General features: G+C 42.8%; 1 long non-coding RNA gene across 3 annotated transcripts; it reads left to right on the top strand.

Annotated features, from left to right (window-relative positions):
- The first annotated feature begins 798 nt into the window (after positions 1–798).
- On the top strand, positions 799–4,971 carry LOC125547927. 3 transcript variants are annotated; one of them, XR_007300840.1, is made up of 6 exons: positions 799–1,467; positions 1,582–1,755; positions 1,897–1,964; positions 3,139–3,262; positions 3,359–3,413; positions 3,851–4,971. It is a non-coding gene; the product is annotated as an uncharacterized LOC125547927 (long non-coding RNA). The 3 variants fall into 3 exon arrangements; XR_007300839.1 differs by having other exon boundaries at positions 799–1,482; XR_007300841.1 differs by having other exon boundaries at positions 799–1,482; positions 1,852–1,964.
- The last annotated feature ends 16,614 nt before the right edge of the window (positions 4,972–21,585 follow it).

Here is a 21,585-nt window from a genome sequence, read left to right as displayed (position 1 = left end):
GAGGTTTTCCAATTTGTTGATTTTTTTGAATTGTTTATGCCCGTTTCAAAATGCGGTCAAAACGGCGGGCTTGACCGTTCCTAGCTAGTGGTTGAATCTTATATTTTTTTGGTGTTTCTCTGATTAAATAGATACTTATGTATCTATAAATGATTTCTTGAAAAAATAAAGAGCAAACTATGAGGTAGTTGCAGTTCAAATTTGACCCGCTTCCAGCTGAATCGGCGGAAATTTGTCTTTTTCACCAGAGGTGGATCAAAACTTTTTACACCCAACCATTTGGTCAATTGTGCATTAAATATGGCCTAGTATTTTAGAAAAATAATTTGGTCCAATTTTGCAATAATTATTTGATAGATTCTTCACAAAAAAACCTCATTTCGGGCACTCGAAAAATAAAAAAAATGAATTTTCCGTGCAAAGAAAATGAAAACTCTCTTAGACAACATTGTTTGGAATTTCAAGATGCACCTCGTGCAAATATTTGATAGCTTCTTCACAAAAAAATTCATTTTGGACACTCAAAACATAAAAATTAAAATGCCGACATGATTTTATACTTTATTTTTATTTGACCACGACCAATTTTGAATGGTCATAACGTCCAATACTAAATGGTCATAACGTTATACACGCATACTGCATTCTGATTGGGCCATAGCCATGTCACGCGGATCATGCAACAAGCACCGTTGGATCCTCGTTGATCCAACGGTAGCCCTCGCCCCCACCCTCTCACCCACCTAGCCCTAACACAACCCCCACGCCCCCACTTCCCCGCCGCAACCTTCTCCACCTTCTCTCCCTCTCTCCCTTCTGGATCCACCGCCGCCGCACACCACTCCTCCTTCTGGATCCCCCGCCGCTGCCCCCAACCTCACTCCCTCCCTTTGGATCTCGACGCGCCACCGCCTCCACCCCATTCCTCCGGCGTTCCTCCCATACGGTTACTGCTCGGCCCTCCCCATCGCGCTCTCGATCCAGATCCCTCCCCTCCCCATTCTCAGATCCAACTGGCCCGAGACGGAGGCCGTCGTGGACATGGTCGCCACCACCGTCCTCTCCCTCGTCGTCCTCGGCGGCGGCATCTGGCTGAGCCACCGGGCCGCCACCACCGACTGCGAGCGGTTCCTGGAGCGGCTGGTCATCGCGTTGGAGGCGCTGCTCGTGGGATTCGCAGGGCTCGCGAGGTCGCTATGGCGAAAGGCCTCCTCCCCTGCGCCGCCTCCCTCCGCCCTCGCATTCCGATTCAAATTCGTCCTTGCGGGGCAGATCTAATCCGATCTAGGGCGCCGACCAAGTCCGCGCCCTGCTCCCCCGTCAAGCCGGCGGCGGTGTCCATGCCGAGGACGCACTCCGACTCCTTCCACGTCACCCACAAGGTCCCCGTCGGCGACACGTCAACAAGCTGCAGGCCTCGCTCCCTCCCTCCCTCCTCGACGGCTCCAGGAACCCTAGATGGCCATGGTGAGACTGTAGGAGGTTAGACCCCTCCTCTCATTCTCTTCTTCTTCTATCTCTGGTTTTTTTCCTGTCCGCATCTCATCTGATGTAGGTGTGTGTGCGTTCGGTCGTGTGTAGGCACTGTCCTCCCATCTCATCTCCCTTGGTGGTGAAGGAAGGAGGCCATGGAGACGGAAGCTGCTGCCCTCCCATCTCATCTCCCTCCTTGCGTAGTGAAGGAAGGAGGCCATGGAGAGAGAAGCTACTGGGGATGCCGATGCCGATGCCGATTCAAGAGGAGGGCCATGGAAGGTGCTCTCCTTTCCTCTATCTTGTTCGCTTGAGTCATGTTTCCATCTTCTCCATTCAAACATGTTCTTCCTGATTCAGACATCTGTTAATCTGCAGGTGTTGTTGCTGACACATTCGGATGCTTCTTCTATTAATCTGCAGGTGCTGTTGTTGGAGTGTATGTAGGCATGGAGTATGGATTGGAAAGGGTCCGCGGAGAGTATGACTGGGTAATGATGCTCTGAAAATGGATCTTTCATGCTTCTTGCACTTACCTGAACCTTAGGTGAAGGAATATCTATCTGCATGACTGCCTCTGTAGAATTATTCTTTGTTTGTTGGATGCTTGAGAGTAGGGGATATGGTTTTTGGGAGAGACATCTTTGCAAAATAAGGTTTGGTAGCTATATATCTACTGCTGATTGAATTGGTCCTTAGTTTCGTTAGTGGACTAAGTGGTTGACTTCTAAGCTTCAGCTACTAAAACCCACTTGCAAATTTGTCTTCTGGCTCCTGTATCAGCACTCCTAATTGGTACTTTATTATTTCCATAATGTAGTTGCTGCGACATGTATATCAAATACTGGACTAATAGGTTGCCAGTTTGTCCACTGCATACTTTGAGGCTTTGTTACCTACTCATTTTAGAGAAATGTATACTTACTACTACAATTGGTATTACTTTATTGTCATATCTACTAGTTGTGGTTCCCTCAACTTGACTAGTTTCGTAGAATATGTCTGTTCACATGTCACACTCGAACACCTTTGTACTACTGTTGTTGGTGTATGGCAAATCATATTTGTGATGCAGTTTCTATAACTTGGCATTTTTATATGGCTTGTTTATATTGGTAATTATACATTGTGCTGTTCCATACATTTGATGTTGGTTGAACATGATGGTTCAATTTAGAAGTAGAACTGTTCATTGCCAGTTTAATGCTCCAACATTGATAACACTCCATGCTTGCTGATCCAAATTTAGAAGTAGAACTGTTCTACGCATTGTCTACATTAAGAGCATATCCAGTAGGAGCCTAAAGGCTTGGATTATTTCATCAAATAACTCAGCTTGTATAATTTTTTGTCGTCCAAACATAGATCTAGAGGCTTGCTTTTAATTGCTTCAATGCTTCTTTATACCAAAATACATGGGCTTGCATAAAGATTTCACTTCATTCTGTTGATGTGCCTGCTTCATGTTATCATCCCTGATTGACATACTTTAGAGATTCTAATTCATGTATGATGGTATCAAAGGGGATCATTGTACTCATAATAATAACTAGTGGAGTTGAGAGGTTTACTTTGCTCTGCATTCTAAAGCAACATATTTCTGATGCCCATATGTTACTTTGCTCTGCACAAAAATATCCTATTAAATCATTGCATGTATTTCAGGTCTTTACAGTGGCATTGGATGGTCAATATTAGGTAAACTGCCTGGTTTGGGAGCACGTTTGGCTGCCTGGATGATGATGCTGCTGCTGTCAATTTACTCTTGATCGATTTTTGCCTTGACAGTGTAAGTACATCCATTGTTCGACTGTTTTCCGCGTTCATCAGCTATCCCATTTGGTTTGTTTCCTCCAATTAACTGCTACTCCTGTTGCTGTTACAGCTGGCTTGGTGGCCTTGCGTGCATCTTCTCCACCAGCGTTCTCTTCCAAATTCTGGTAATTAATCCTAATGACATGTTCACTCACTCACTTGCCTCTAAAATAAGCTCCCACTCCTTTTCTGAACTGAATCAGGTCTCTGAAATTTAAGCTTATAGAACCTACAGTGTCAACTAGGTCTCTGAAATTTAAGCTTAGAGAACCTTGATATTTCTGGACTCGAATGTAAAACCTGCTTGATCCTAACTGCCATTGCCATGCACTACAGAGATGTATTTCTCTTGGATTTATGTCTACAGAAGTTGCATGTAGAATTCTGGTCTCTTACCTTTTCATAGAAAGTAAAAGGGAAAAGGTTAATTTTATCTATTAACATGGCCATACTAGAAGGTTAATTTTTTTGAAACAAATATCAAGGGTAATTTGAGTTATTCGTCATCTCCAAAAGCTAAACTTCTGTAGTTCTGCTGACCAACCTGCGTGTTTAACTTCAGGTGTGAGGCGGAGCCTGTGGCTGAGACTGCATCAGCACAGATGCTGCAACCCATCACAACGAGTCCCTCGGCCTCTGTTACGGCCTATGCAGCAGTAACTCAGGACACCATTCATGCCTCGCTGCCACTTCTACATTTTCTTTCTCTGTTCTAGTTACTTATGTGATTTATTCCTGGTACTTGTTGCTGCTGTATTCTGATTACTTGCTGGGACCGGTATTGAGAGATTTTGCTGGTTGCTTTGAGTACATTTAACTTGGAGTTCTCTAGTACTCCTAGATTTGCTACTCAAACAAATTTTGAGTACTTACACTGGAAAGGATTGAAATACTCCTGGTACTTGCATAGGTTTAAAAATGACTTGCGTAGGTTTAAAAATACTCCTGGTACTTGTGATGAAACCAACAAGCAACTTGCTAACCTCTTTCAGTGTTCAATCATCTTTTCATTCTTAATAGTATCTCCTATTAGGTGATCTGATTAGGAAGTGTAAGCAGTACAATGATCTGGTAGGTAATTGGGCTGCTTAAATGTTTCCTCTGATTAGTAATTTAATTTACCAATAGGTACTGGCAGTAAAAGAAACTGACATCCAATCAGTCTCAGGGATTGAATGATTTAGTTACCACATTGTGTTAGTTAGTCTGCTCTTTGTTCCAACATGAATGATATATATTACTTAATCATGTGTAATTTTCTTTCCTTTTGCTATGTTGTAAGTGGATGTATAGTTTTCCAGTTTTTATCTCTGTTTAGATGGGTTTTAACCAAAGCTCCTGAGTACTCGCTTGCTTTGTTTTTTTAAGCAACTACAAATTGTATGGGCATTTGAAGTTGTGGCTTATAATTGATCAATATTGTTCTGTAAGGTGCAGATGCTGATCAGGACAAAGAAGTCAGAGGAAGCATAGTTCTAACATTGCTGTCAACTGTCAAGTTTTGCATTAATGATGCCCTTTATACTGCTCATTTTTCTTCGTGAAGCATAGTTCGTATGTGTGTATGATGTAGCAGAACTTGTGATTGTACACTTGTGGAGCAGAACTGGCTCATGTGATTGTACACTTGTGGAGCTTGTTATATGATTGTAAACTTGATGCTTATCACATTTGTATGTGTGTCATATGATGTAGCACTTTAATGGTTGAAAATATTTGAAGTATTTTGTGTGTTTTCTATGTGCCAATTTAAATACCAGGTATTTATTTGCGTGAAATAAAAAATGAAGAATATTGCCCTGACGGCTAGGACCCAGTACTAGAACCTGACAATGGGGACCCACCTGACTAGTGAACCCAATTTAGAAAAAAATGAAATTGTTGAGACAAAAAGGCCATGGCCAAAAAATAAAAAGGCTGCAATGTTGGGCTTGGTCCATTTAGCTGACAAAAAATTCACAGGAAAAAATATATAAATGGGCTGAATTAATGGGCTTGGCCCATGTAAAACACCGAACTGGACCGGGCTGATTCTTGTGCCACATCAGATTGCCACGTCGGATGCCTACGTGGCCTGGGGAGGCTGCTAGTGACCAAAACAAAACAGTAGGCATATTTTGGTCATAAACGTCTACGACCTTCTCACAGAGAAGGTCGTTAATTTCAGTTTACAACCGTCAGCTTTTGACCATCTGTTTTTGGTCACAAAAAGGTCACAAATGGAAAACAATGACCATTCAGTGACCAATAGTCAAGGTCACAAGTTGACATATTTCTTGTAGTGAACCCTAGTCCAAAAACCCCCATCCCCCCAACCCATGCAAAAAACCCCGACCCATCCATCAAACCAACTACTCTAACCATCTGAACTACTGTATGAATCACAATCTAACCAATGCAACTAGGGAGCAACTAACTCTACAAGCTAAGCAAGTGCAAATACCTGGTCCTCCAAGGTAGGCGGCGCAACGGGGGCATCGGGATGGACTGCGCCGCTCGACGCCATCACCTTCTGCAGCGATGAGGCAGAGCCCGCCACATCCGCAGTGGTTGCAAGTTTCTCCGCACCGCCGTGAACGCTGCCGACATCTGCGGTCACCGCGCCCTAACCATGCAGCTCCACCACATCTCCAGCCGCTGTGCCGGCGTAGCCACGAGTGTCAGCCATCTGACAGATGGAGGCGATGAAGGTGAGGAAGAGGATGCGGTGGGGGAGAGCGAGACGGTGCGGTGGCGGCAGTGGAGGAGAGCGAGACGACGCCGGTGGGGTTTTGGAGAGGAAGACGATGCGGCAGGGAGGGGATTTGGGGGGAAATGGTAGGGGCGATGGAGGTGCTTGCCCTCTTTATATGATGGGACGTTTCGGGCATGTCCATGGACACGTGCTACCCCATGACCGCGGTTTTGCATGCGCCCACGTATACGCGGCCCCACTCGTCAGCTAACGGTCAAAGGCATTGACCTGACGACAACGTCCGTTATAACCTGTCCTGAGGGTTTTTGGCAAGGGAGTAGGGAAAAGTGAGCAAAAGTTAACAGAGTGGGGATGAATGAGTAGAGCTAAGGAACTAGGGGCACAAAAATAAATATCCCTTTATTTAATTGTTGTAGTTTTGATTTTGCGAGTCGTGCAACCTTCGTCACTTCATTAATATCCTTCTCCATGCGCCTTTTGATATCTGCAATTCAGAAGAAAAAAACATATTGCAAAATAAAAATATCTTGCTCTTGCAGCATTGTATAAAAATTCTACCTCGGGATTTAGAAAGGTCTACGGGAGATCTAAACTATAAACCTGTCTGACGTGCCACGTTTGAATCACATCCCAAGCTCCAAGTACAATGCAAAATAGTTAACAACATGCCTCCATATCTTCGTATCAATGACTAACAATCAATTGCACCAAAAGACGGGCATAACAACATGCGCCGGCATGATCTAGTCTACTATCATTACTACACTTGTATCATCATCTCTTCGCCGAACTAGTGCACCTATATAATTTACCATTGTATTTAGTGTGTTGGGGACACAAGAGACTCTTTGTTATTTGGTTGCAGGGTTGTTAGAGAGAGACCATCTTCATCCTATGCCTCCCATGGATTAATAAACCTTAGGTCATTGATGACCCACAAGTATAGGGGATCTATCATAGTCCTTTCGATCAGTAAGAGTGTCGAACCCAATGAGGAGCAGAAGGAAATGACAAGCAGTTTTCAGTAAGGTATTCTCTGCAAGCAGTGAAATTATCGGTAACAGATAGTTTTATGATAAGGTAATTCGTAACGGGTAACAAGTAACAAAAGTAAACAAGGTGCAGCAAGGTGGCCCAATCCTTTTTGTAGCAAAGGACAAGCCTGGACAAACTCTTACATAAAGGAAAGCGCTCCCGGGGACACATGGGGATTATCGTCAAGCTAGTTTTCATCATGCTCATATGATTCGCGTTCGTTGCTTTGATAATTTGATATGTGGGTGGACCGGTGCTTGGGTACTGTTGGGGATATGACTATCGGATATGACCTACCAAGGAGGGGCCGGGTCATCCCTATGGTGGTTCTTCTGGATAAAGCCCAAGAGAATGTTAACAATGGCGGTTCATATATAGGCTTAGTAAAAGGCCTAAACCCGGGGGCGGCTTACGACCAATAAAGTGTAAACCGCCATGTACGTGTCGACTTGTAATGTAAGGCATGTAAGATACGTGATGACCCACAAGTATAGGGGATCTATCGTAGTCCTTTCGATAAGTAAGAGTGTTGAACCCAACGAGGAGCAGAAGGAAATGATAAGCGGTTTTCAGCAAGGTATTCTCTGCAAGTATTGAAATAAGTGGTAACAGATAGTTTTGTGATAGGATAAATTGTAACGAGCAACAAGTAACAAAAGTAAATAGGGTGCAGCAAGGTGGCCCAATCCTTTTGTAGCAAAGGACAAGCCGGAACAAACTCTTATAATAGGAAAAGCGCTCCTGAGGACACATGGGAATATCGTCAAGCTAGGTTTCATCACGTTCATATGATTCGTGTTCGATACTTTGATAATTTGATATGTGGGTGGACCGGTGCTTGGGTGCTGTTCTTACTTGAACAAGCATACCATTTATGATTAACCTCTATTGCAAGCATCCGCAACTACAACGAAAGTATTAAGGTAAACCTAACCATAGCATGAAACATATGGATCCAAATCAGCCCCTTACAAAGCAACGCATAAACTAGGGTTTAAGCTTCTGTCACTCTAGCAACCCATCATCTACTTATTACTTCCCAATGCCTTCCTCTAGGCCCAAATAATGGTGAAGTGTTATGTAGTCGACGTTCACATAACACCACTAGAGGCTAGACAACATACATCTTATCAAAATATCAAACGAATACCAAATTCACACGACTACTCATAGCAAGACTTCTCCCTTGTCCTCAGGAACGAACGTAATTACTCACAAAGCATATTCATGTTCATAATCAGAGGGGTAATAATATGCATATAGGATCTGAACATATGATCTTCCACCAATTATACCAACTAGCATCAACTACAAGGAGTAATCAACACTACTAGCAACCTACTAGCACCAATCCCGGACTTTGAGACAAGAATTGGATACAAGAGATGAACTAGGGTTTGGAGATGAGATGGTGCTGGTGAAGATGTTTATGGAGATTGCCCTCTCCCGATGAGAGGAGCGTTGGTGATGAGATGGTGATGATTTCCCCCTCCCGGAGGGAAGTATCCCTGGCAGAACAGCTATGCCGGAGCTCTAGATTGGATCCGCCAAGGTTCCGCCTTGTGGCGGCGGAATCTTGTCCCGAAAAGTTCCCTTCTATTTTTTTATCATCGAAAGACTTCATATAGGAGAAGATGGGTGTCGGAGAGCCACCAGGGGGCCCACGAGGTAGGGGGGCGCGCCCTATGGGGGGCACCCTCGTGAGCAGGGTGTGGGCCCCCTGGCCTTCATCTTTGGTGAGGATTTTTCTTCATTTGTTTTTAAGATGTTCCTTGGAGTTTCAGGACTTTTGGAGTTGCACATAATAGGTCTCTAATATTTGCTCCTTTTCCAGCCCAGAATTCCAGCTGCCGGCATTCTCCCTCCTTATGTAAACCTTGTAAAATAAGAGAGAATAGCCATAACTATTGTGACATAAAGTGAAATAACAGTCCATAATGCAATAAATATCGATATAAAAGCCTGATGCAAAATGGACGTATCAACTCCCCCAAGCTTAGACCTTGCTTATCCTCAAGCGGAAGCCGATAACAATAAATATGTCCTCATGTTTAGAGGTAGAGGCGTCGATAAAAATAAAATATGGACATGAAGGCATCATGATTATTCTCATAACAGCAACATATATAGATTTTGTCATACGATTACTTATGTTCAAGTGATGATCTTTTCACAATGCAGAAGTATAAATCATAAACCTTATTGGGCTCCGACAAACTATAATCTCAGTCATTGAAGCAATTGCAATTTATCATAACATCGGAAAGAGTCTATGTCAGAGCTAAAAAGCAAGTCCACATACTCAACTATCATTTAGTCCTCCATAATTGCTAACACTCACGCGATACTTGTGGTTATGGAGTTTTAATCAGACACAGAGAAAGATAGGGGCTTATAGTTTTGCCCCACAACCTTTTACCTCAAGGGTAATGTCAACAATAATGGTTCATGCTCCCCTACATCCAATTATATATATATATATATATCATGTTCTTTCCAACATGCTGAGCTTGCCAATGGATAAAATGAAAAAGAAAAGGTGAAGATCACCATGACTCTTGCATAAGGTAGAAGATAATAATAAAAGATAGGCCCTTCGCAGAGGGAAGCAGAGGTTGCCATGCGCTTTTATGGTTGGATGCACAAAATCTCAATGCAAAAGGACGTCACTTTATATTACCCCTTGTGATATGAACCTTTATTATTTACTTCCACATCACAAGATCGTATAAAGCTTATTTCTCCCACACCAATCAATCATACATATTTAGAGCAATTTTTATTGCTTTGCACCGATGAAAACTTACTTGAAGGATCTTACTCAATCCATAGGTAGATATGGTGGACTCTCATGACAAAACTGGTTTAAGGGTGTTTGGAAGCACAAGTAGTATTTCTACTTGGTACTGAGAATTTGGCTAGCATGAGGGGGAAAGGCAAGCTCAACAAGTTAGAGGATCCATGACAACATACTTTATCTTAGATATAAGAAATACATAACTCATTACGTTGTCTTCCTTGTCCAACATCAACTCTTTAGCATGTCATATTTTAATGAGTGCTCCCAATCATAAAAATTGTCAATGATAATATATCTATATGTGAAAACCTCTCTTTCCTTATTACTTCCTATTAATTGCAACAATGACCAAAGCTATCTCTGCCAACTTCCAAAAACTTTTAATCATCATACTCTTTCTATGTGAAGTCATTACTCTCAATAAGATCAATATGAACTCTTTGTTTCTTTTTATTCCTTTTCTCTTTTCTTTTATTCACCCGAGATCATGGTAAAATAATCAAGCCCTTGACTCAACACTAATCTTTATTATATATAGCTCACGGACTCGATTACATAGAGAGATCATAAAGCAAAACTCGAAACTAGATCATGCCATAAACTTTATTCTACTAGATCAAGATACTACTAATAGGATTGAACTAAGAAAAACGGTAAAGATAGGAGTTGTGATTGTGATACGATACCGGGACACCTCCCCCAAGCTTGGCAGTTGCCAAGGGGAGTGCCCATACCCATGTGATTATATCTCTTTTGTCGGTGAAGAAGGTGGAGGTGTTGTTGGCTTAGTTGATGGCTTAGGCTTCTCCCTTAATTTGCGCTTGAGGACGACATTTTGATCCCTCAGGTCATCAATCTCCCACTCCAGGGTTAATATCTTTTTGCATAGGTCCTGCTTATTTTCCTGCAAGAGACGAAAAGGGATAAACTCAAACTTGGGTTTCTTTACCCTATCAGGGATACTTGACTTTTTGAAATCCACGTGCATGTCCCCAAGTTGAGGTAATGGTGCTTCATCTTCATCTGAGCTCGTCTCCTCCTTCCCCTTGGGTTCATAGTCCTCTTCTTCCTCCGTGGTCCATCCATCGTGTTCCACATCTCCATAGACCTTTGTATTTGCTAAGTAATCATCCACATAGCTTTCTCCTTCTGAATCTTGGGAAGACATGTCGATTTAATCTGCAACGGGACAGATCAAAACAAAAACAGAGGATATTTGCGTGATACAGGAGTCAAAACCTTCAGGAGAATATATAATGAATTTTTACCGACCAAAATACGTAATGTGCAAGAAAACGGAGTCCGGAAAGCACACGAGGTGATCACGAGGTAGGGGGCGCGCCCAGGGGGGTAGGGCGCGCCCACCACCCTCGTGGGGACCTCGTGTCCTTCCCGGACTGCTACTTATTTTTCTATTTTTCTAAATATTCCAAAATGGAGAAATATTGCCTTAAAAATTGTTTTGGAGTCGGTTTACTTACCGTACCACATACCTATTCCTTTTCGGAGTCTGAAACGTTTCGGAAAGTGTCTCTTATGTATTCTTGCGGGGTTACGGTTTCAATAATATTGGTTTCAACATTTATGGGATTACCTGAGATATAATGTGTGATTCTTTGACCGTTTACCACTTTAGGATTTGTGCCCTCGAAGTTGTTGATCTTTATGGCACCAGAACGATAGCCTCTTTAATAACATAGGGGCCTTCCCATTTAGAGAGAAGTTTTCCTACAAAAAATCTTAAACGTGAGTTGTATAGCAATACATAATCACCTACATTAAACTCATGCTTTTGTATCGTTTTGTCATGCCATCTTTTAACTTTTTCTTTAAACAACTTGGCATTTTCATAAGCTTGGGTTCTCCATTCATCAAGTCAGCTAATATCAAATAACCTCTTCTCATCGGCAAGTTTAAAATCATAGTTGAGCTCTTTAATAGCCCAATATGCCTTATGTTCTAGTTCGAGAGGTAAGTGACATGCTTTTCCATAGACCATTTTATACGGAGACATACCCATAGGATTTTTATATGCAGTTCTATAAGCCCATAATGCATCATCAAGTTTCTTGGACCAATTCTTTCTAGACCTATTAACAGTCTTTTGCAAAATTAATTTGAGCTCTCTATTGCTCAACTCTACTTGACCACTAGACTGAGGATGATAAGGAGATGCAATTATATGATTAACATCATATTTAGCAAGCATTTTACGGAAAGCACCATGAATAAAGTGTGAACCACCATCAGTCATTAAATATCTAGGGACTCCAAACCTCGGAAAAATAACTTATTTAAGCATTTTAATAGAAGTGTTATGATCAGCACTACTAGTTGGAATAGCTTCTACCCACTTAGTAACGTAATCAACATCAACTAGAATATGTGTGTATCCATTAGAGGCAGGAAAAGGTCCCATATAATCAAAGCCCCAAACATCAAACGGTTCAATAACAAGTGAATAATTCATAGGAATTTCTTGACGTCTACTAATATTACCAATTCTTTGATATTCATCACAAGACAAGACAAACTTACGGGCATCCTTGAAGAGAGTAGGCCAATAAAAACCAGATTGCAATACCTTATGTGCAGTTCTATCTCCAGCGTGGTGTCCTCCATAAGACTCGGAATGACACTTGCGTAGGATCTGTTCCTGTTCATGCTCAGGTACACAACGTCTAATAACACCATCTACTCCTTTATAAAGATGTGGGTCATCCCAAAAGTAATGTCTCAAATCATAGAAGAACTTTTTCTTTTGTTGGTATGTGAAGCTAGGTGGTATAAATTTAGCAACAATATAATTAGCATAATCAGCATACCATGGAGTACTATGAGAAGTACTTATAACATTTAATTGTTCATCAGGATAGACCACGCAGGATAGACCAAAAATTTTGTCTCAACATGAGAGTCCCACCTCTCCTCCCTCCGGCGCCCTAGGCTCCCCGGCGATCTTCCTCCTTAGCCAGTAAATTTGGTTTTCTCTCCACCCATCTTCTCCGGCGCTCTCTGATCTACCACCCTATACCCATCTCACATGGGTTCTCATGGTGGATCCACCTTGGATCTGGATTTCTCCAAAGGAGTGACTTTTGCGGATGAGGTTTTTAGATCTTGTGGGAAAACCATTCATCCCTCGGATGACACGAACCATTTTATTATGGTTGTGTCTTTCAGCAGACATAGATTCCGTCTTGATGAGGACTCGGTGGCGGCGGCATTGGAATGTGCAACTGGAGGATCTGCAATCGATCTATCTGTGCAACTCATTGCGGACAAGGTATTCTCATTTATGGTATCTTGCAAACGTGTTGGCATGTTTATTCTCCATTTGCGCTCTTTCGCGTGTCCGCAATTCAAATGTTATTTTCATCTGTGGGGAAATGGCGGCCCTAATTGGAAACATGAATTTACTATTTGGAAGAAAGAGTGTGATGCGGAATGGATTATCATCAGCCCCTCTAAGAGGCGTGCTTCTATTGGTTTGCTTGCTATGCATAAGCCTCCTTCCAAATCTGCCTTACATTCGGGTTCTAGGCCTCCGAGGAACATTTCTTTCGCTACTTTCCAACAGTACGATGCCTGCAAGGGATACTCTTATCCTGCTTCGCCAGGCCTTGTTGATCTGGTTTCAGATGCTGGGTATGCATTGCTGCCTCGTGACAGAGACATCGTGGCTCCACCGCCGGTGACTGAACTCCGATGGACGGTGGCAGAGCCACCCATTATTTTCGAAACAGTCAACGTCCAAGCTATTTCCTCGGCTGGGATTTCTAATCCAGCCATTTCGGACGTGAATCTGCATGTGCATGGGAAGGAACGGGCTGGTCCGGCTGCGGCCCAGGTGACCACTTTAGCCCGGATTAATACCCAGCCCCAGGAGGTTTCCCCGGTCCAGTTTGATTTGGTCCAAGATGCAGCTGGATCTCAATCTACCCCTCCACCTGTTATTGGAAATGAGGAGTCTATTACCCCGAGGGCATCGGAATCACCTATTGATTATGACAGATTTAATGATTTGGTGGATGACATGGTTTTCAAAGTCTGGAAATGTCAAAATTATTTGTCCATGAGGCATTTATCCAGCGCGTGCAACAACAAGATTAGGTGCCGTAGATGTTTTCGGTTGGGACACCGGGCAAAGGGCTATTCCTATTCTAGTCTATCTCCCTCTTACAAGTGGGTCCCATGGAGCAAATCCACCGTATCTAACCGGTCTACTAGTTTATCGGAGCGGGACTCCTCGATTTCTCCCATAGCTAGCCCGGAGGGGTCTATGCCCAGTCCAATCAAGCCTGCCACCCCGTCCATCCCACCATTGCCAGTTGAGCCACCGCCCACAACGCCTCTGCCGCCCACCTCACCACCGCCTTCAGTCGTCTCGACTCCGGCTTTGGATCATCCCTCCCCAGCTCCGGCAATGGCCAACTTCCCGCTGGACCCGATGGATTTCCTCCCGCATGGCTTCGACATTATTGATGGAGGGGAGCTGCGCCTGCCTCGCACCTTCTTTGCGCCGGCGGTGGCTCCGGATAGACAGCATGAGGAGTATGCCATCGCCATTGTCGAGCCGGCTCCGCTACCTGAAGAAGTTGCCATCTTCCGGAACAAGGTCAGTGATTTTGTTGTCAATAATCTGCAGAGAGCTGTGTTGGATGCCCAGCCGTGGATCCAAGGGGTTGGTTTGTTTAGATTGCGTAGTGCTCTGGCCCGCCAAGCATTAGTTGATCATCCTCCTTTCAACTTGGGCAACGATAGATTTGTCAGGTTTATTCCGCATGATGAAGGTATCAACTACAGAGCTGCACAGGGTTTTAGAAGGGGATGGGTTATGCTACTAGGCGTTCCTTTGGACTATAGGCGCTCTCAATATCTTGCAAATGTTATTAGTACTTTTGGCCGTTTTCATCATTGGCACCAGGATGATCCGATGATGGTCCGATCATTGGTCTATGTGTCTTTTCCTGCGCCGACTATGGTTCCGAGATCAGTCACATACAGAGAATTTGCAGACTTTGGAGGGGTTCAGATCTCTTGGTCTGCACCAGTTTATATTCTATCTACGGACTTTGCTGATATCCTACCTGCTGATGAGGACCCAATGCCCTTCAATGGCAATCCCCACCCTCTCCCTGGCAACATGCAGTTCAACAACCATAACTGGGTCTTGCCTGAGTTCCCAGAACTGGGCTGGAACGATGTGCCTGCACCTGACAATGGGCAACCACAGAATGAGCCCCCACAGTTTCAGGAAGTTCTGTAGCAGGATAATGTTGAGGAAGTTTAGTCTCAGGAATCCATCGTGCTCCAGCTGTCTGAGGATTCAGTTAACAATGCGAATGATGCTGCTGAAATGGCTGTTCTCCAACACCCAATGGGACTGCAGCAGCCTCCTCTGATGATCGGACAAGTTCTAACTACTTTTGGGCCTGTTATGCCCCCTGTCATGCAGTGGAAACGTACTTTTGAGAAGGTACTGCCGCTTATGGGGATCTCTAATATCCCAAAGTTTGGCTTCCGATCTGATCTTGGTGCTTTTCTGAACAAGCAGTCCTGGGCGACTCTTTTCAACAGTCCATCCCCAAAATTACAGCTTCTGCCTGCACCTGTTTCTGTGACTCAGTCTATGGAAGTGACACCTGTTAAACGGCCGGTAGCCCGAGCTCTTTGTTTTGATGATATTGATGAACCTGTTGCTGAAGCATTTGAGTTTACGACTGTTTCTAAAGTTACTCTAAAGCGTGGGAGAAAGCCAAAGGCCTCTCGAGTTATGGTGGATTCTGAGGTCAAGCGCAGTGCTCGTCTTAGTGCGATGCGTGATGGATATCGTCAGGTAACTTCTGGCACATCTTCTAGGAGGCCGCATACACTGAAGAAGCGCAAATCTATGCCTTCCCAGCCTGACGAAGACTCTACAGTGCCTCCTCTGATGGCCATAGTCGATCTTCAGCGAATTGGTACTCGTCTTCATATCGTGCCGGAGAAGATCACGACGGATAAGCTTGTAGCTAATCCTACCCGCTCCAACAAAAGTGCAAGTTCAGATGATTAGTTGCTTCATCCAGGGTTTAGGTCCATGGCGTACCATAATCGCCATTTATCTATTCTTATCTGTTTGGAACATTTCTGTTTTCGTCTGTTTAGTGGGTTGTAGGCCATTGCGTGGCTTACTTTTAATTGTGTGCTCTTTTGGTTTGTAATGAATCAAACTTCGTTTAGAGAGTGGAAAGTACTTTGTTGGAATGTTAGGGGTTTGAATTCTGAAGCGCGTCAGCTCGCTGTTAGGCAAAAGATCAATGAAAGTGGGTGCTCTGTTGTTTGCCTCCAAGAAACCAAATGCATGCATATTGATCAACGCTTCATTAGGAAATTCTGTCCTCGGCGTTTTGATAACTTTGTTTATGTGCCATCGGTTGGGGCATCAACTGGTATGGTGGTCATATGGAATTCATCCTTCTTCACAGGCAATTTAATTGAGGCTAAGTCATTTGGTATTATTATAAAGTTTCAATCTAAGCATACATCAGAGACGTGGTCTCTTGTCTCAATTTACGGTCCGTGTCAAGGACCGGCGCGCGATGATTTTGTACAGTGGTTATATAATCTGGATATTCATTTTGAGGATAATTGGCTGCTTTTAGGCGATTTTAACTTTATGCGGTCGTTTGAGAACCGAAATCAGCCAGGTGGTGATGTGAATGATATCTTTTTGTTTAACGAAATAATTGGTCATTTGGGTCTTGTTGAGCTGCCAATAAAGGGTCGTCAGTACACATGGTCTAATATGCAAACCACACCTCTGCTAGAAAAAATTGATTGGTTCTTTACATCTGTGGCCTGGACAGATGATCACCCCAACACAATGGTCCTACCGCTTGTGCGCACTGCCTCTGATCATGTTCCGTGTGTGGTTTCCATTGCCACTTGTATTCCTAAGGCAAAAGTTTTTCGCTTTGAAAACTATTGGGTTGATCTGCCTGGTTTTATGGATTGCGTATCTGAGGTTTGGAACAGACCTGTGGATAGATCTTCATCTACATTAATCATTTCTACTAAATTCAAAACCCTTCGTTGTGCTCTTAAGAAATGGCATCTCAACCTATCCACAGTCAAGGCTCTCATTTCGGATTGCAACAAAGTAATCATGTTTTTGGATAATATTGAGGAATTTAGGCACTTGAGTTGGCCGGAGTTCAATTTTCGCAAGATTGTCAAATTACATCTTGAAGATATTTTGCACTGGCAGTTCATTTATTGGAAGCAACGTTGCACGATCAGAAATATCAAAGTTGGTGAGGAAAATTCAAAAATTTTCCATGCTATGGCAACGGAAAGGTATCGGAGAAACACCATCTCCTCGATCAAATCTGTGGATGGGGAGGTGATTTCTGACCATCATCAGTTAGCAGGGATGTTTTGGTCTGACTTCAATAGTAGAATGGGCCAGGCAAAAAGTATTCAGATGGGTTTTGACCTTGACACATTACTTACGCGGATTGATGGCCTGGAGAATTTGTCCTTGCCTTTCATGGACTCCGAGGTGGATACGGTGATTAAGAACATGCCTTCTGACCGCGCTCTGGGCCCTGATGGGTTTACTGTTCTTTTTCTCAAGAAATGCTGGAATATTCTAAAGCCAGATTTTATGAAGCTGGTCAAGGAATTTTATGAGGGAAAGTGTGACCTGGAGTGTCTAAATACATCTCTCATTACCCTTATTCCCAAGAAGTTGAGCCCGGAGTATATTGGTGATTTTAGGCCCATTTCGTTGACAAATACTTGCCTCAAGTTTTTAACTAAACTTTTGGCAAATCGTTTACAAAGTGTGGTCTTAAAATGTATTCACCGCAATCAATATGGGTTTCTTCGCTGTAGATCCATTCAAGATTGTCTCGCATGGTGTTTTGAATATATCCATCAGTGCAAGGCATCCAAAAGGCCTATAATCCTACTCAAGTTGGATTTCACGAAGGCGTTTGATACCATCGAGCACGAGATGATTCTCAGGATCCTGAAATGTAAGGGTTTTGATGATCGCTGGACAGGTTGGATTGAGAGCATCTTGTCCTCTGGATCCTCTTCGGTTCTTTTAAATGGTGTGCCTGGTAGTCATTTTGTCTATTGTTCGGGTGTGCGTCAAGGAGACCCATTATCCCCTTTGTTATTTGTGATTGCTGTGGATTTATTGCAGTCTGTGGTTAATGAGATGTGTGCAAGAAACATTCTCACACTGCCCATACCAACCTCTTCACGGGACTACCCGATTGTGCAGTACGCTGATGACACTTTAATTGTCCTTCCTGCCGTGGACAGCCAGCTCATTGCTTTCAAGGATATGCTTGAGACCTTTGCTAAGTCTACGGGTTTGCGGGTTAATTTTAGTAAATCTTCATTAATCCCAATGAATATGTCAGATGAGGAGGGTAAACGTGTGGCTGCTTTGCTTGGGTGTGATGTTGGCTCCATGCCATTTACTTACCTGGGATTGCCAATGGGTACTAGTAGACCCACAATTTATGACCTGCTCCCCTTAGTGGACCACATAGAGAGAAGATTGTCTGCCTCCTCTTGTCTGTTGAACCAGGGCAGCCGGCTACAACTCTTGAAATCTGTTCTTTCGTCGATGCCAATATATTTCTTGTGCACTCTCTCATTACCTCAAGGAATTTTGAAGCAGATTGAACGCATAATGCGGCAATGTTTGTGGCGAGGCAACTCTGATACACCAAGACAATCATTGGCAGCTTGGGAGTTAGTATGTCGGCCCAAGAGCCATGGAGGACTTGGGGTTCTGGACCTGGGCATACAGAATGATGCCTTGTTGATCAAGCATCTCTTCAAATTTTTTAACAAGTTGGATGTACCTTGGGTTTCTCTTATCTGGGACACATATTATGCTGCTGCACCGCCCCAAGTAACTCGAAGTTGTGGTTCGTTTTGGTGGCGTGACCTGATGAAACTGTTTGATAAATTTTGTAAATGGGCAGTCCCTCACGTACGCTCCGAAGACTCGGTGGTTTTTTGGCTGGATCGGTGGCAACTTAATAATGAGGTGGTTATCATGCAACAACGTTTCCCGAGGCTTCATTCTTTTGTGATTGATGACACGCTTACCATTAAGGAGGTGATGGAGTTGCCAGAACCGACCGACAATTTTCACCTGCCTCTATCAGTTGAAGCTTTTGAGGAATTCAACCAGCTCCACGCTTTAATGCCTCTGATCAATTTGCATGAGGGGGTTAATGATGTCTGGAAATGGCCTTCAAGGACTGGGGATTATCGATCCAGGATCTACTATCAGTTTTGTTTTTCCGAAGTTGTGGTTGACCCCATATTTGGGTGGATCTGGAAATGTTCTTGCACCCTCAAACTCAAGGTGTTTGGCTGGCTCCTTTTGATGGATCGTCTAAACACTAGGAATATGATGCAGCGACGACATTGGAATATTCAGGATGGTACATGTGCTATGTGCTCCTCAGGTTTGCATGAAGATAGAGCTCATCTCTTCTTTGCTTGCAACTTTAGTCAACGGGTCTGGAATTATTTGGGCATCTCATGGAGTGTTCACCCTAACCAGAATACTTTTGAAATGGCTTGCGCAGCCAGGAAGGAATTTGGTCAGCCTTTTTTCACTGAGGTTGTCTTTACGGCTACTTGGAATATTTGGACCCAAAGAAATGGAAGGATCTTCAGAAATGAGTTGCCCACTTTCAGATCTTGGAGGAGGAATTTTATTCATGATATTTCTCTTTTAGCTCATAGAATCAAGTGTAAATATAGAGATAGACTAACCTCTTGGATAGCTTCCCTTCCCTAATCCCTCTCTGTGAGTAGCCTTTCTCTATCCTTTGTAATTTTGTACAGCGTACCTATTGTTTTTAATAAAGGGCTGTGAGGCTGTTGCCTTGCAGTATATAGTCAAAAAAAACATTTAATTGTTCATCAGGAAAGCTATCATTAATAGGTAGTGGGTCATCAAGAATATTTTCTAACCTACACAAGTTGTCTGCAACAGGGTTCTCTGCTCCCTTTCTATCAACAATATTCAAATCAAATTCTTGTAGCAAGAGAACCCATCTAATAAGTCTAGGTTTAGCATCTTTCTTTTCCATAAGATATTTAATAGCAGCATGATTAGTGTGAATAGTTACTTTAGAATCAACAATATAAGATCTAAACTTATCACAAGCAAATACAACTACTAAAAGCTCTTTTTCAGTAGTAGAATAATTTCTTTGAGCATTGTCTAGAGTCTTACTAGCATAATGAATAACATTTAATTTCTTATCAACTCTTTGCCCTAGAACAACACCTACAGCATAATCACTAGCATCACACATAATTTCAAAGGGTAAATTCCAATCCGGTGGCTGAACAACAGGTGTAGTGACTAATGGTTTCCACTGTTCGGGATATCGCTTCTCGTTAACTTCTTGGTCGACCCAAGAGAAGAGATAAATCGGCCGATTTATCATTTTTATCGGTCGACCATTTATCGACAAGTTTTTTTAAAAATCTCTGGTTTTCCCAACCAAAATAATTTAAAATATGCCATAATATTACACACACATGACAAATAAATTGTCCTCTAAGCCTTAAAAAATATGCTATATTAATATATTACACAGTGCACACATACACAAGCACATACATACATGACCATCAACAATCACGTTGTGCTCCAAGCCTTAAAAAATGATATATTAGTATATTAAACAGTACACACACGCACACACGCACAAGGACATACATGACCATGTATCATCAGTTGTGCTCCAAGCCTTCAAAAATCAAGTAAATTGCAAAATGTAGGTGCACACACATGACAAACAATGAGAAATAAACATAGTCCAGCAATACATATTACATAGTAAGGTCATAAATAACCATAGCTTTGCATAGTTGCATCATTGCATGACAAAGCAAAATAGGAAAGTAGCAAACAGCACGCATAGTGGTTCATAGTTCTCTCACAAGTCACAACTGAAATAAATAGCTAGCAAACATAAAAAAGCACACATAGTGCAAAGCATTGAAGGCTTGAAGCCCCATTAAGGCTCCATCGGGTCTCCCTCCTCATCTTCATTGGCACCTTGTATCACCCCATCATCATCGGACACAAAGTCTATGTCATCCTCATTGACAAGCTCGTGATCAGATTCTTCCCCATCGGAAACAAATTCTTCCACTTCATGAAGTTCTCTCACTCTTGCACTTCTACGTAGCTCAACAAACTCGGAAGCTCCCATTGCATCAACCTCCTCCGCAGCATCAACGTAAGCACCTTCACATATCCAATCTTGTGCCATGGAAGCATCTTCACCAAGAAGAACATCACAAGATGAGGAGTACTTCTTCCTCTTGTCTATCATTCTTCCATTGAATTGAATATAAACCAGATCGTCCCTACGATGCACGTCTAGTTTATTTCTCCTCTTTGCATCCACCTAAAAATTGTGAAATGAAGTTTAGTGATTTACATTCTGTCAAAAATAATATACAGATCAGATTTGAGTATTTTCAAGTTGAGACTTACTTGTTCAAAAACACTCCAATTTCTTTCACATCCGCTTCTACCATCAAGTTGATGGTGTGAGTTGCACACGAGGTCTAAAATAACTTGGGCCTTTTATCTTTCAACATCACCTTTGCTCCCATGTTGTTTGAAGCATTATTCGTGACTACTTGCACAACATTTTCAGCACCTATAAAACACAATAAGTAATTTTCAGCAAGTACTAAAATTCAGCAAGTAATAAAC

Source organism: Triticum urartu, chromosome 3 (genome assembly GCF_003073215.2).
Source record: "Triticum urartu cultivar G1812 chromosome 3, Tu2.1, whole genome shotgun sequence".
Lineage (NCBI taxonomy): Eukaryota > Viridiplantae > Streptophyta > Magnoliopsida > Poales > Poaceae > Triticum > Triticum urartu.
Note: the sequence above shows the minus strand (reverse complement) of the source record. Positions and strands in the feature narration are given on the sequence as shown.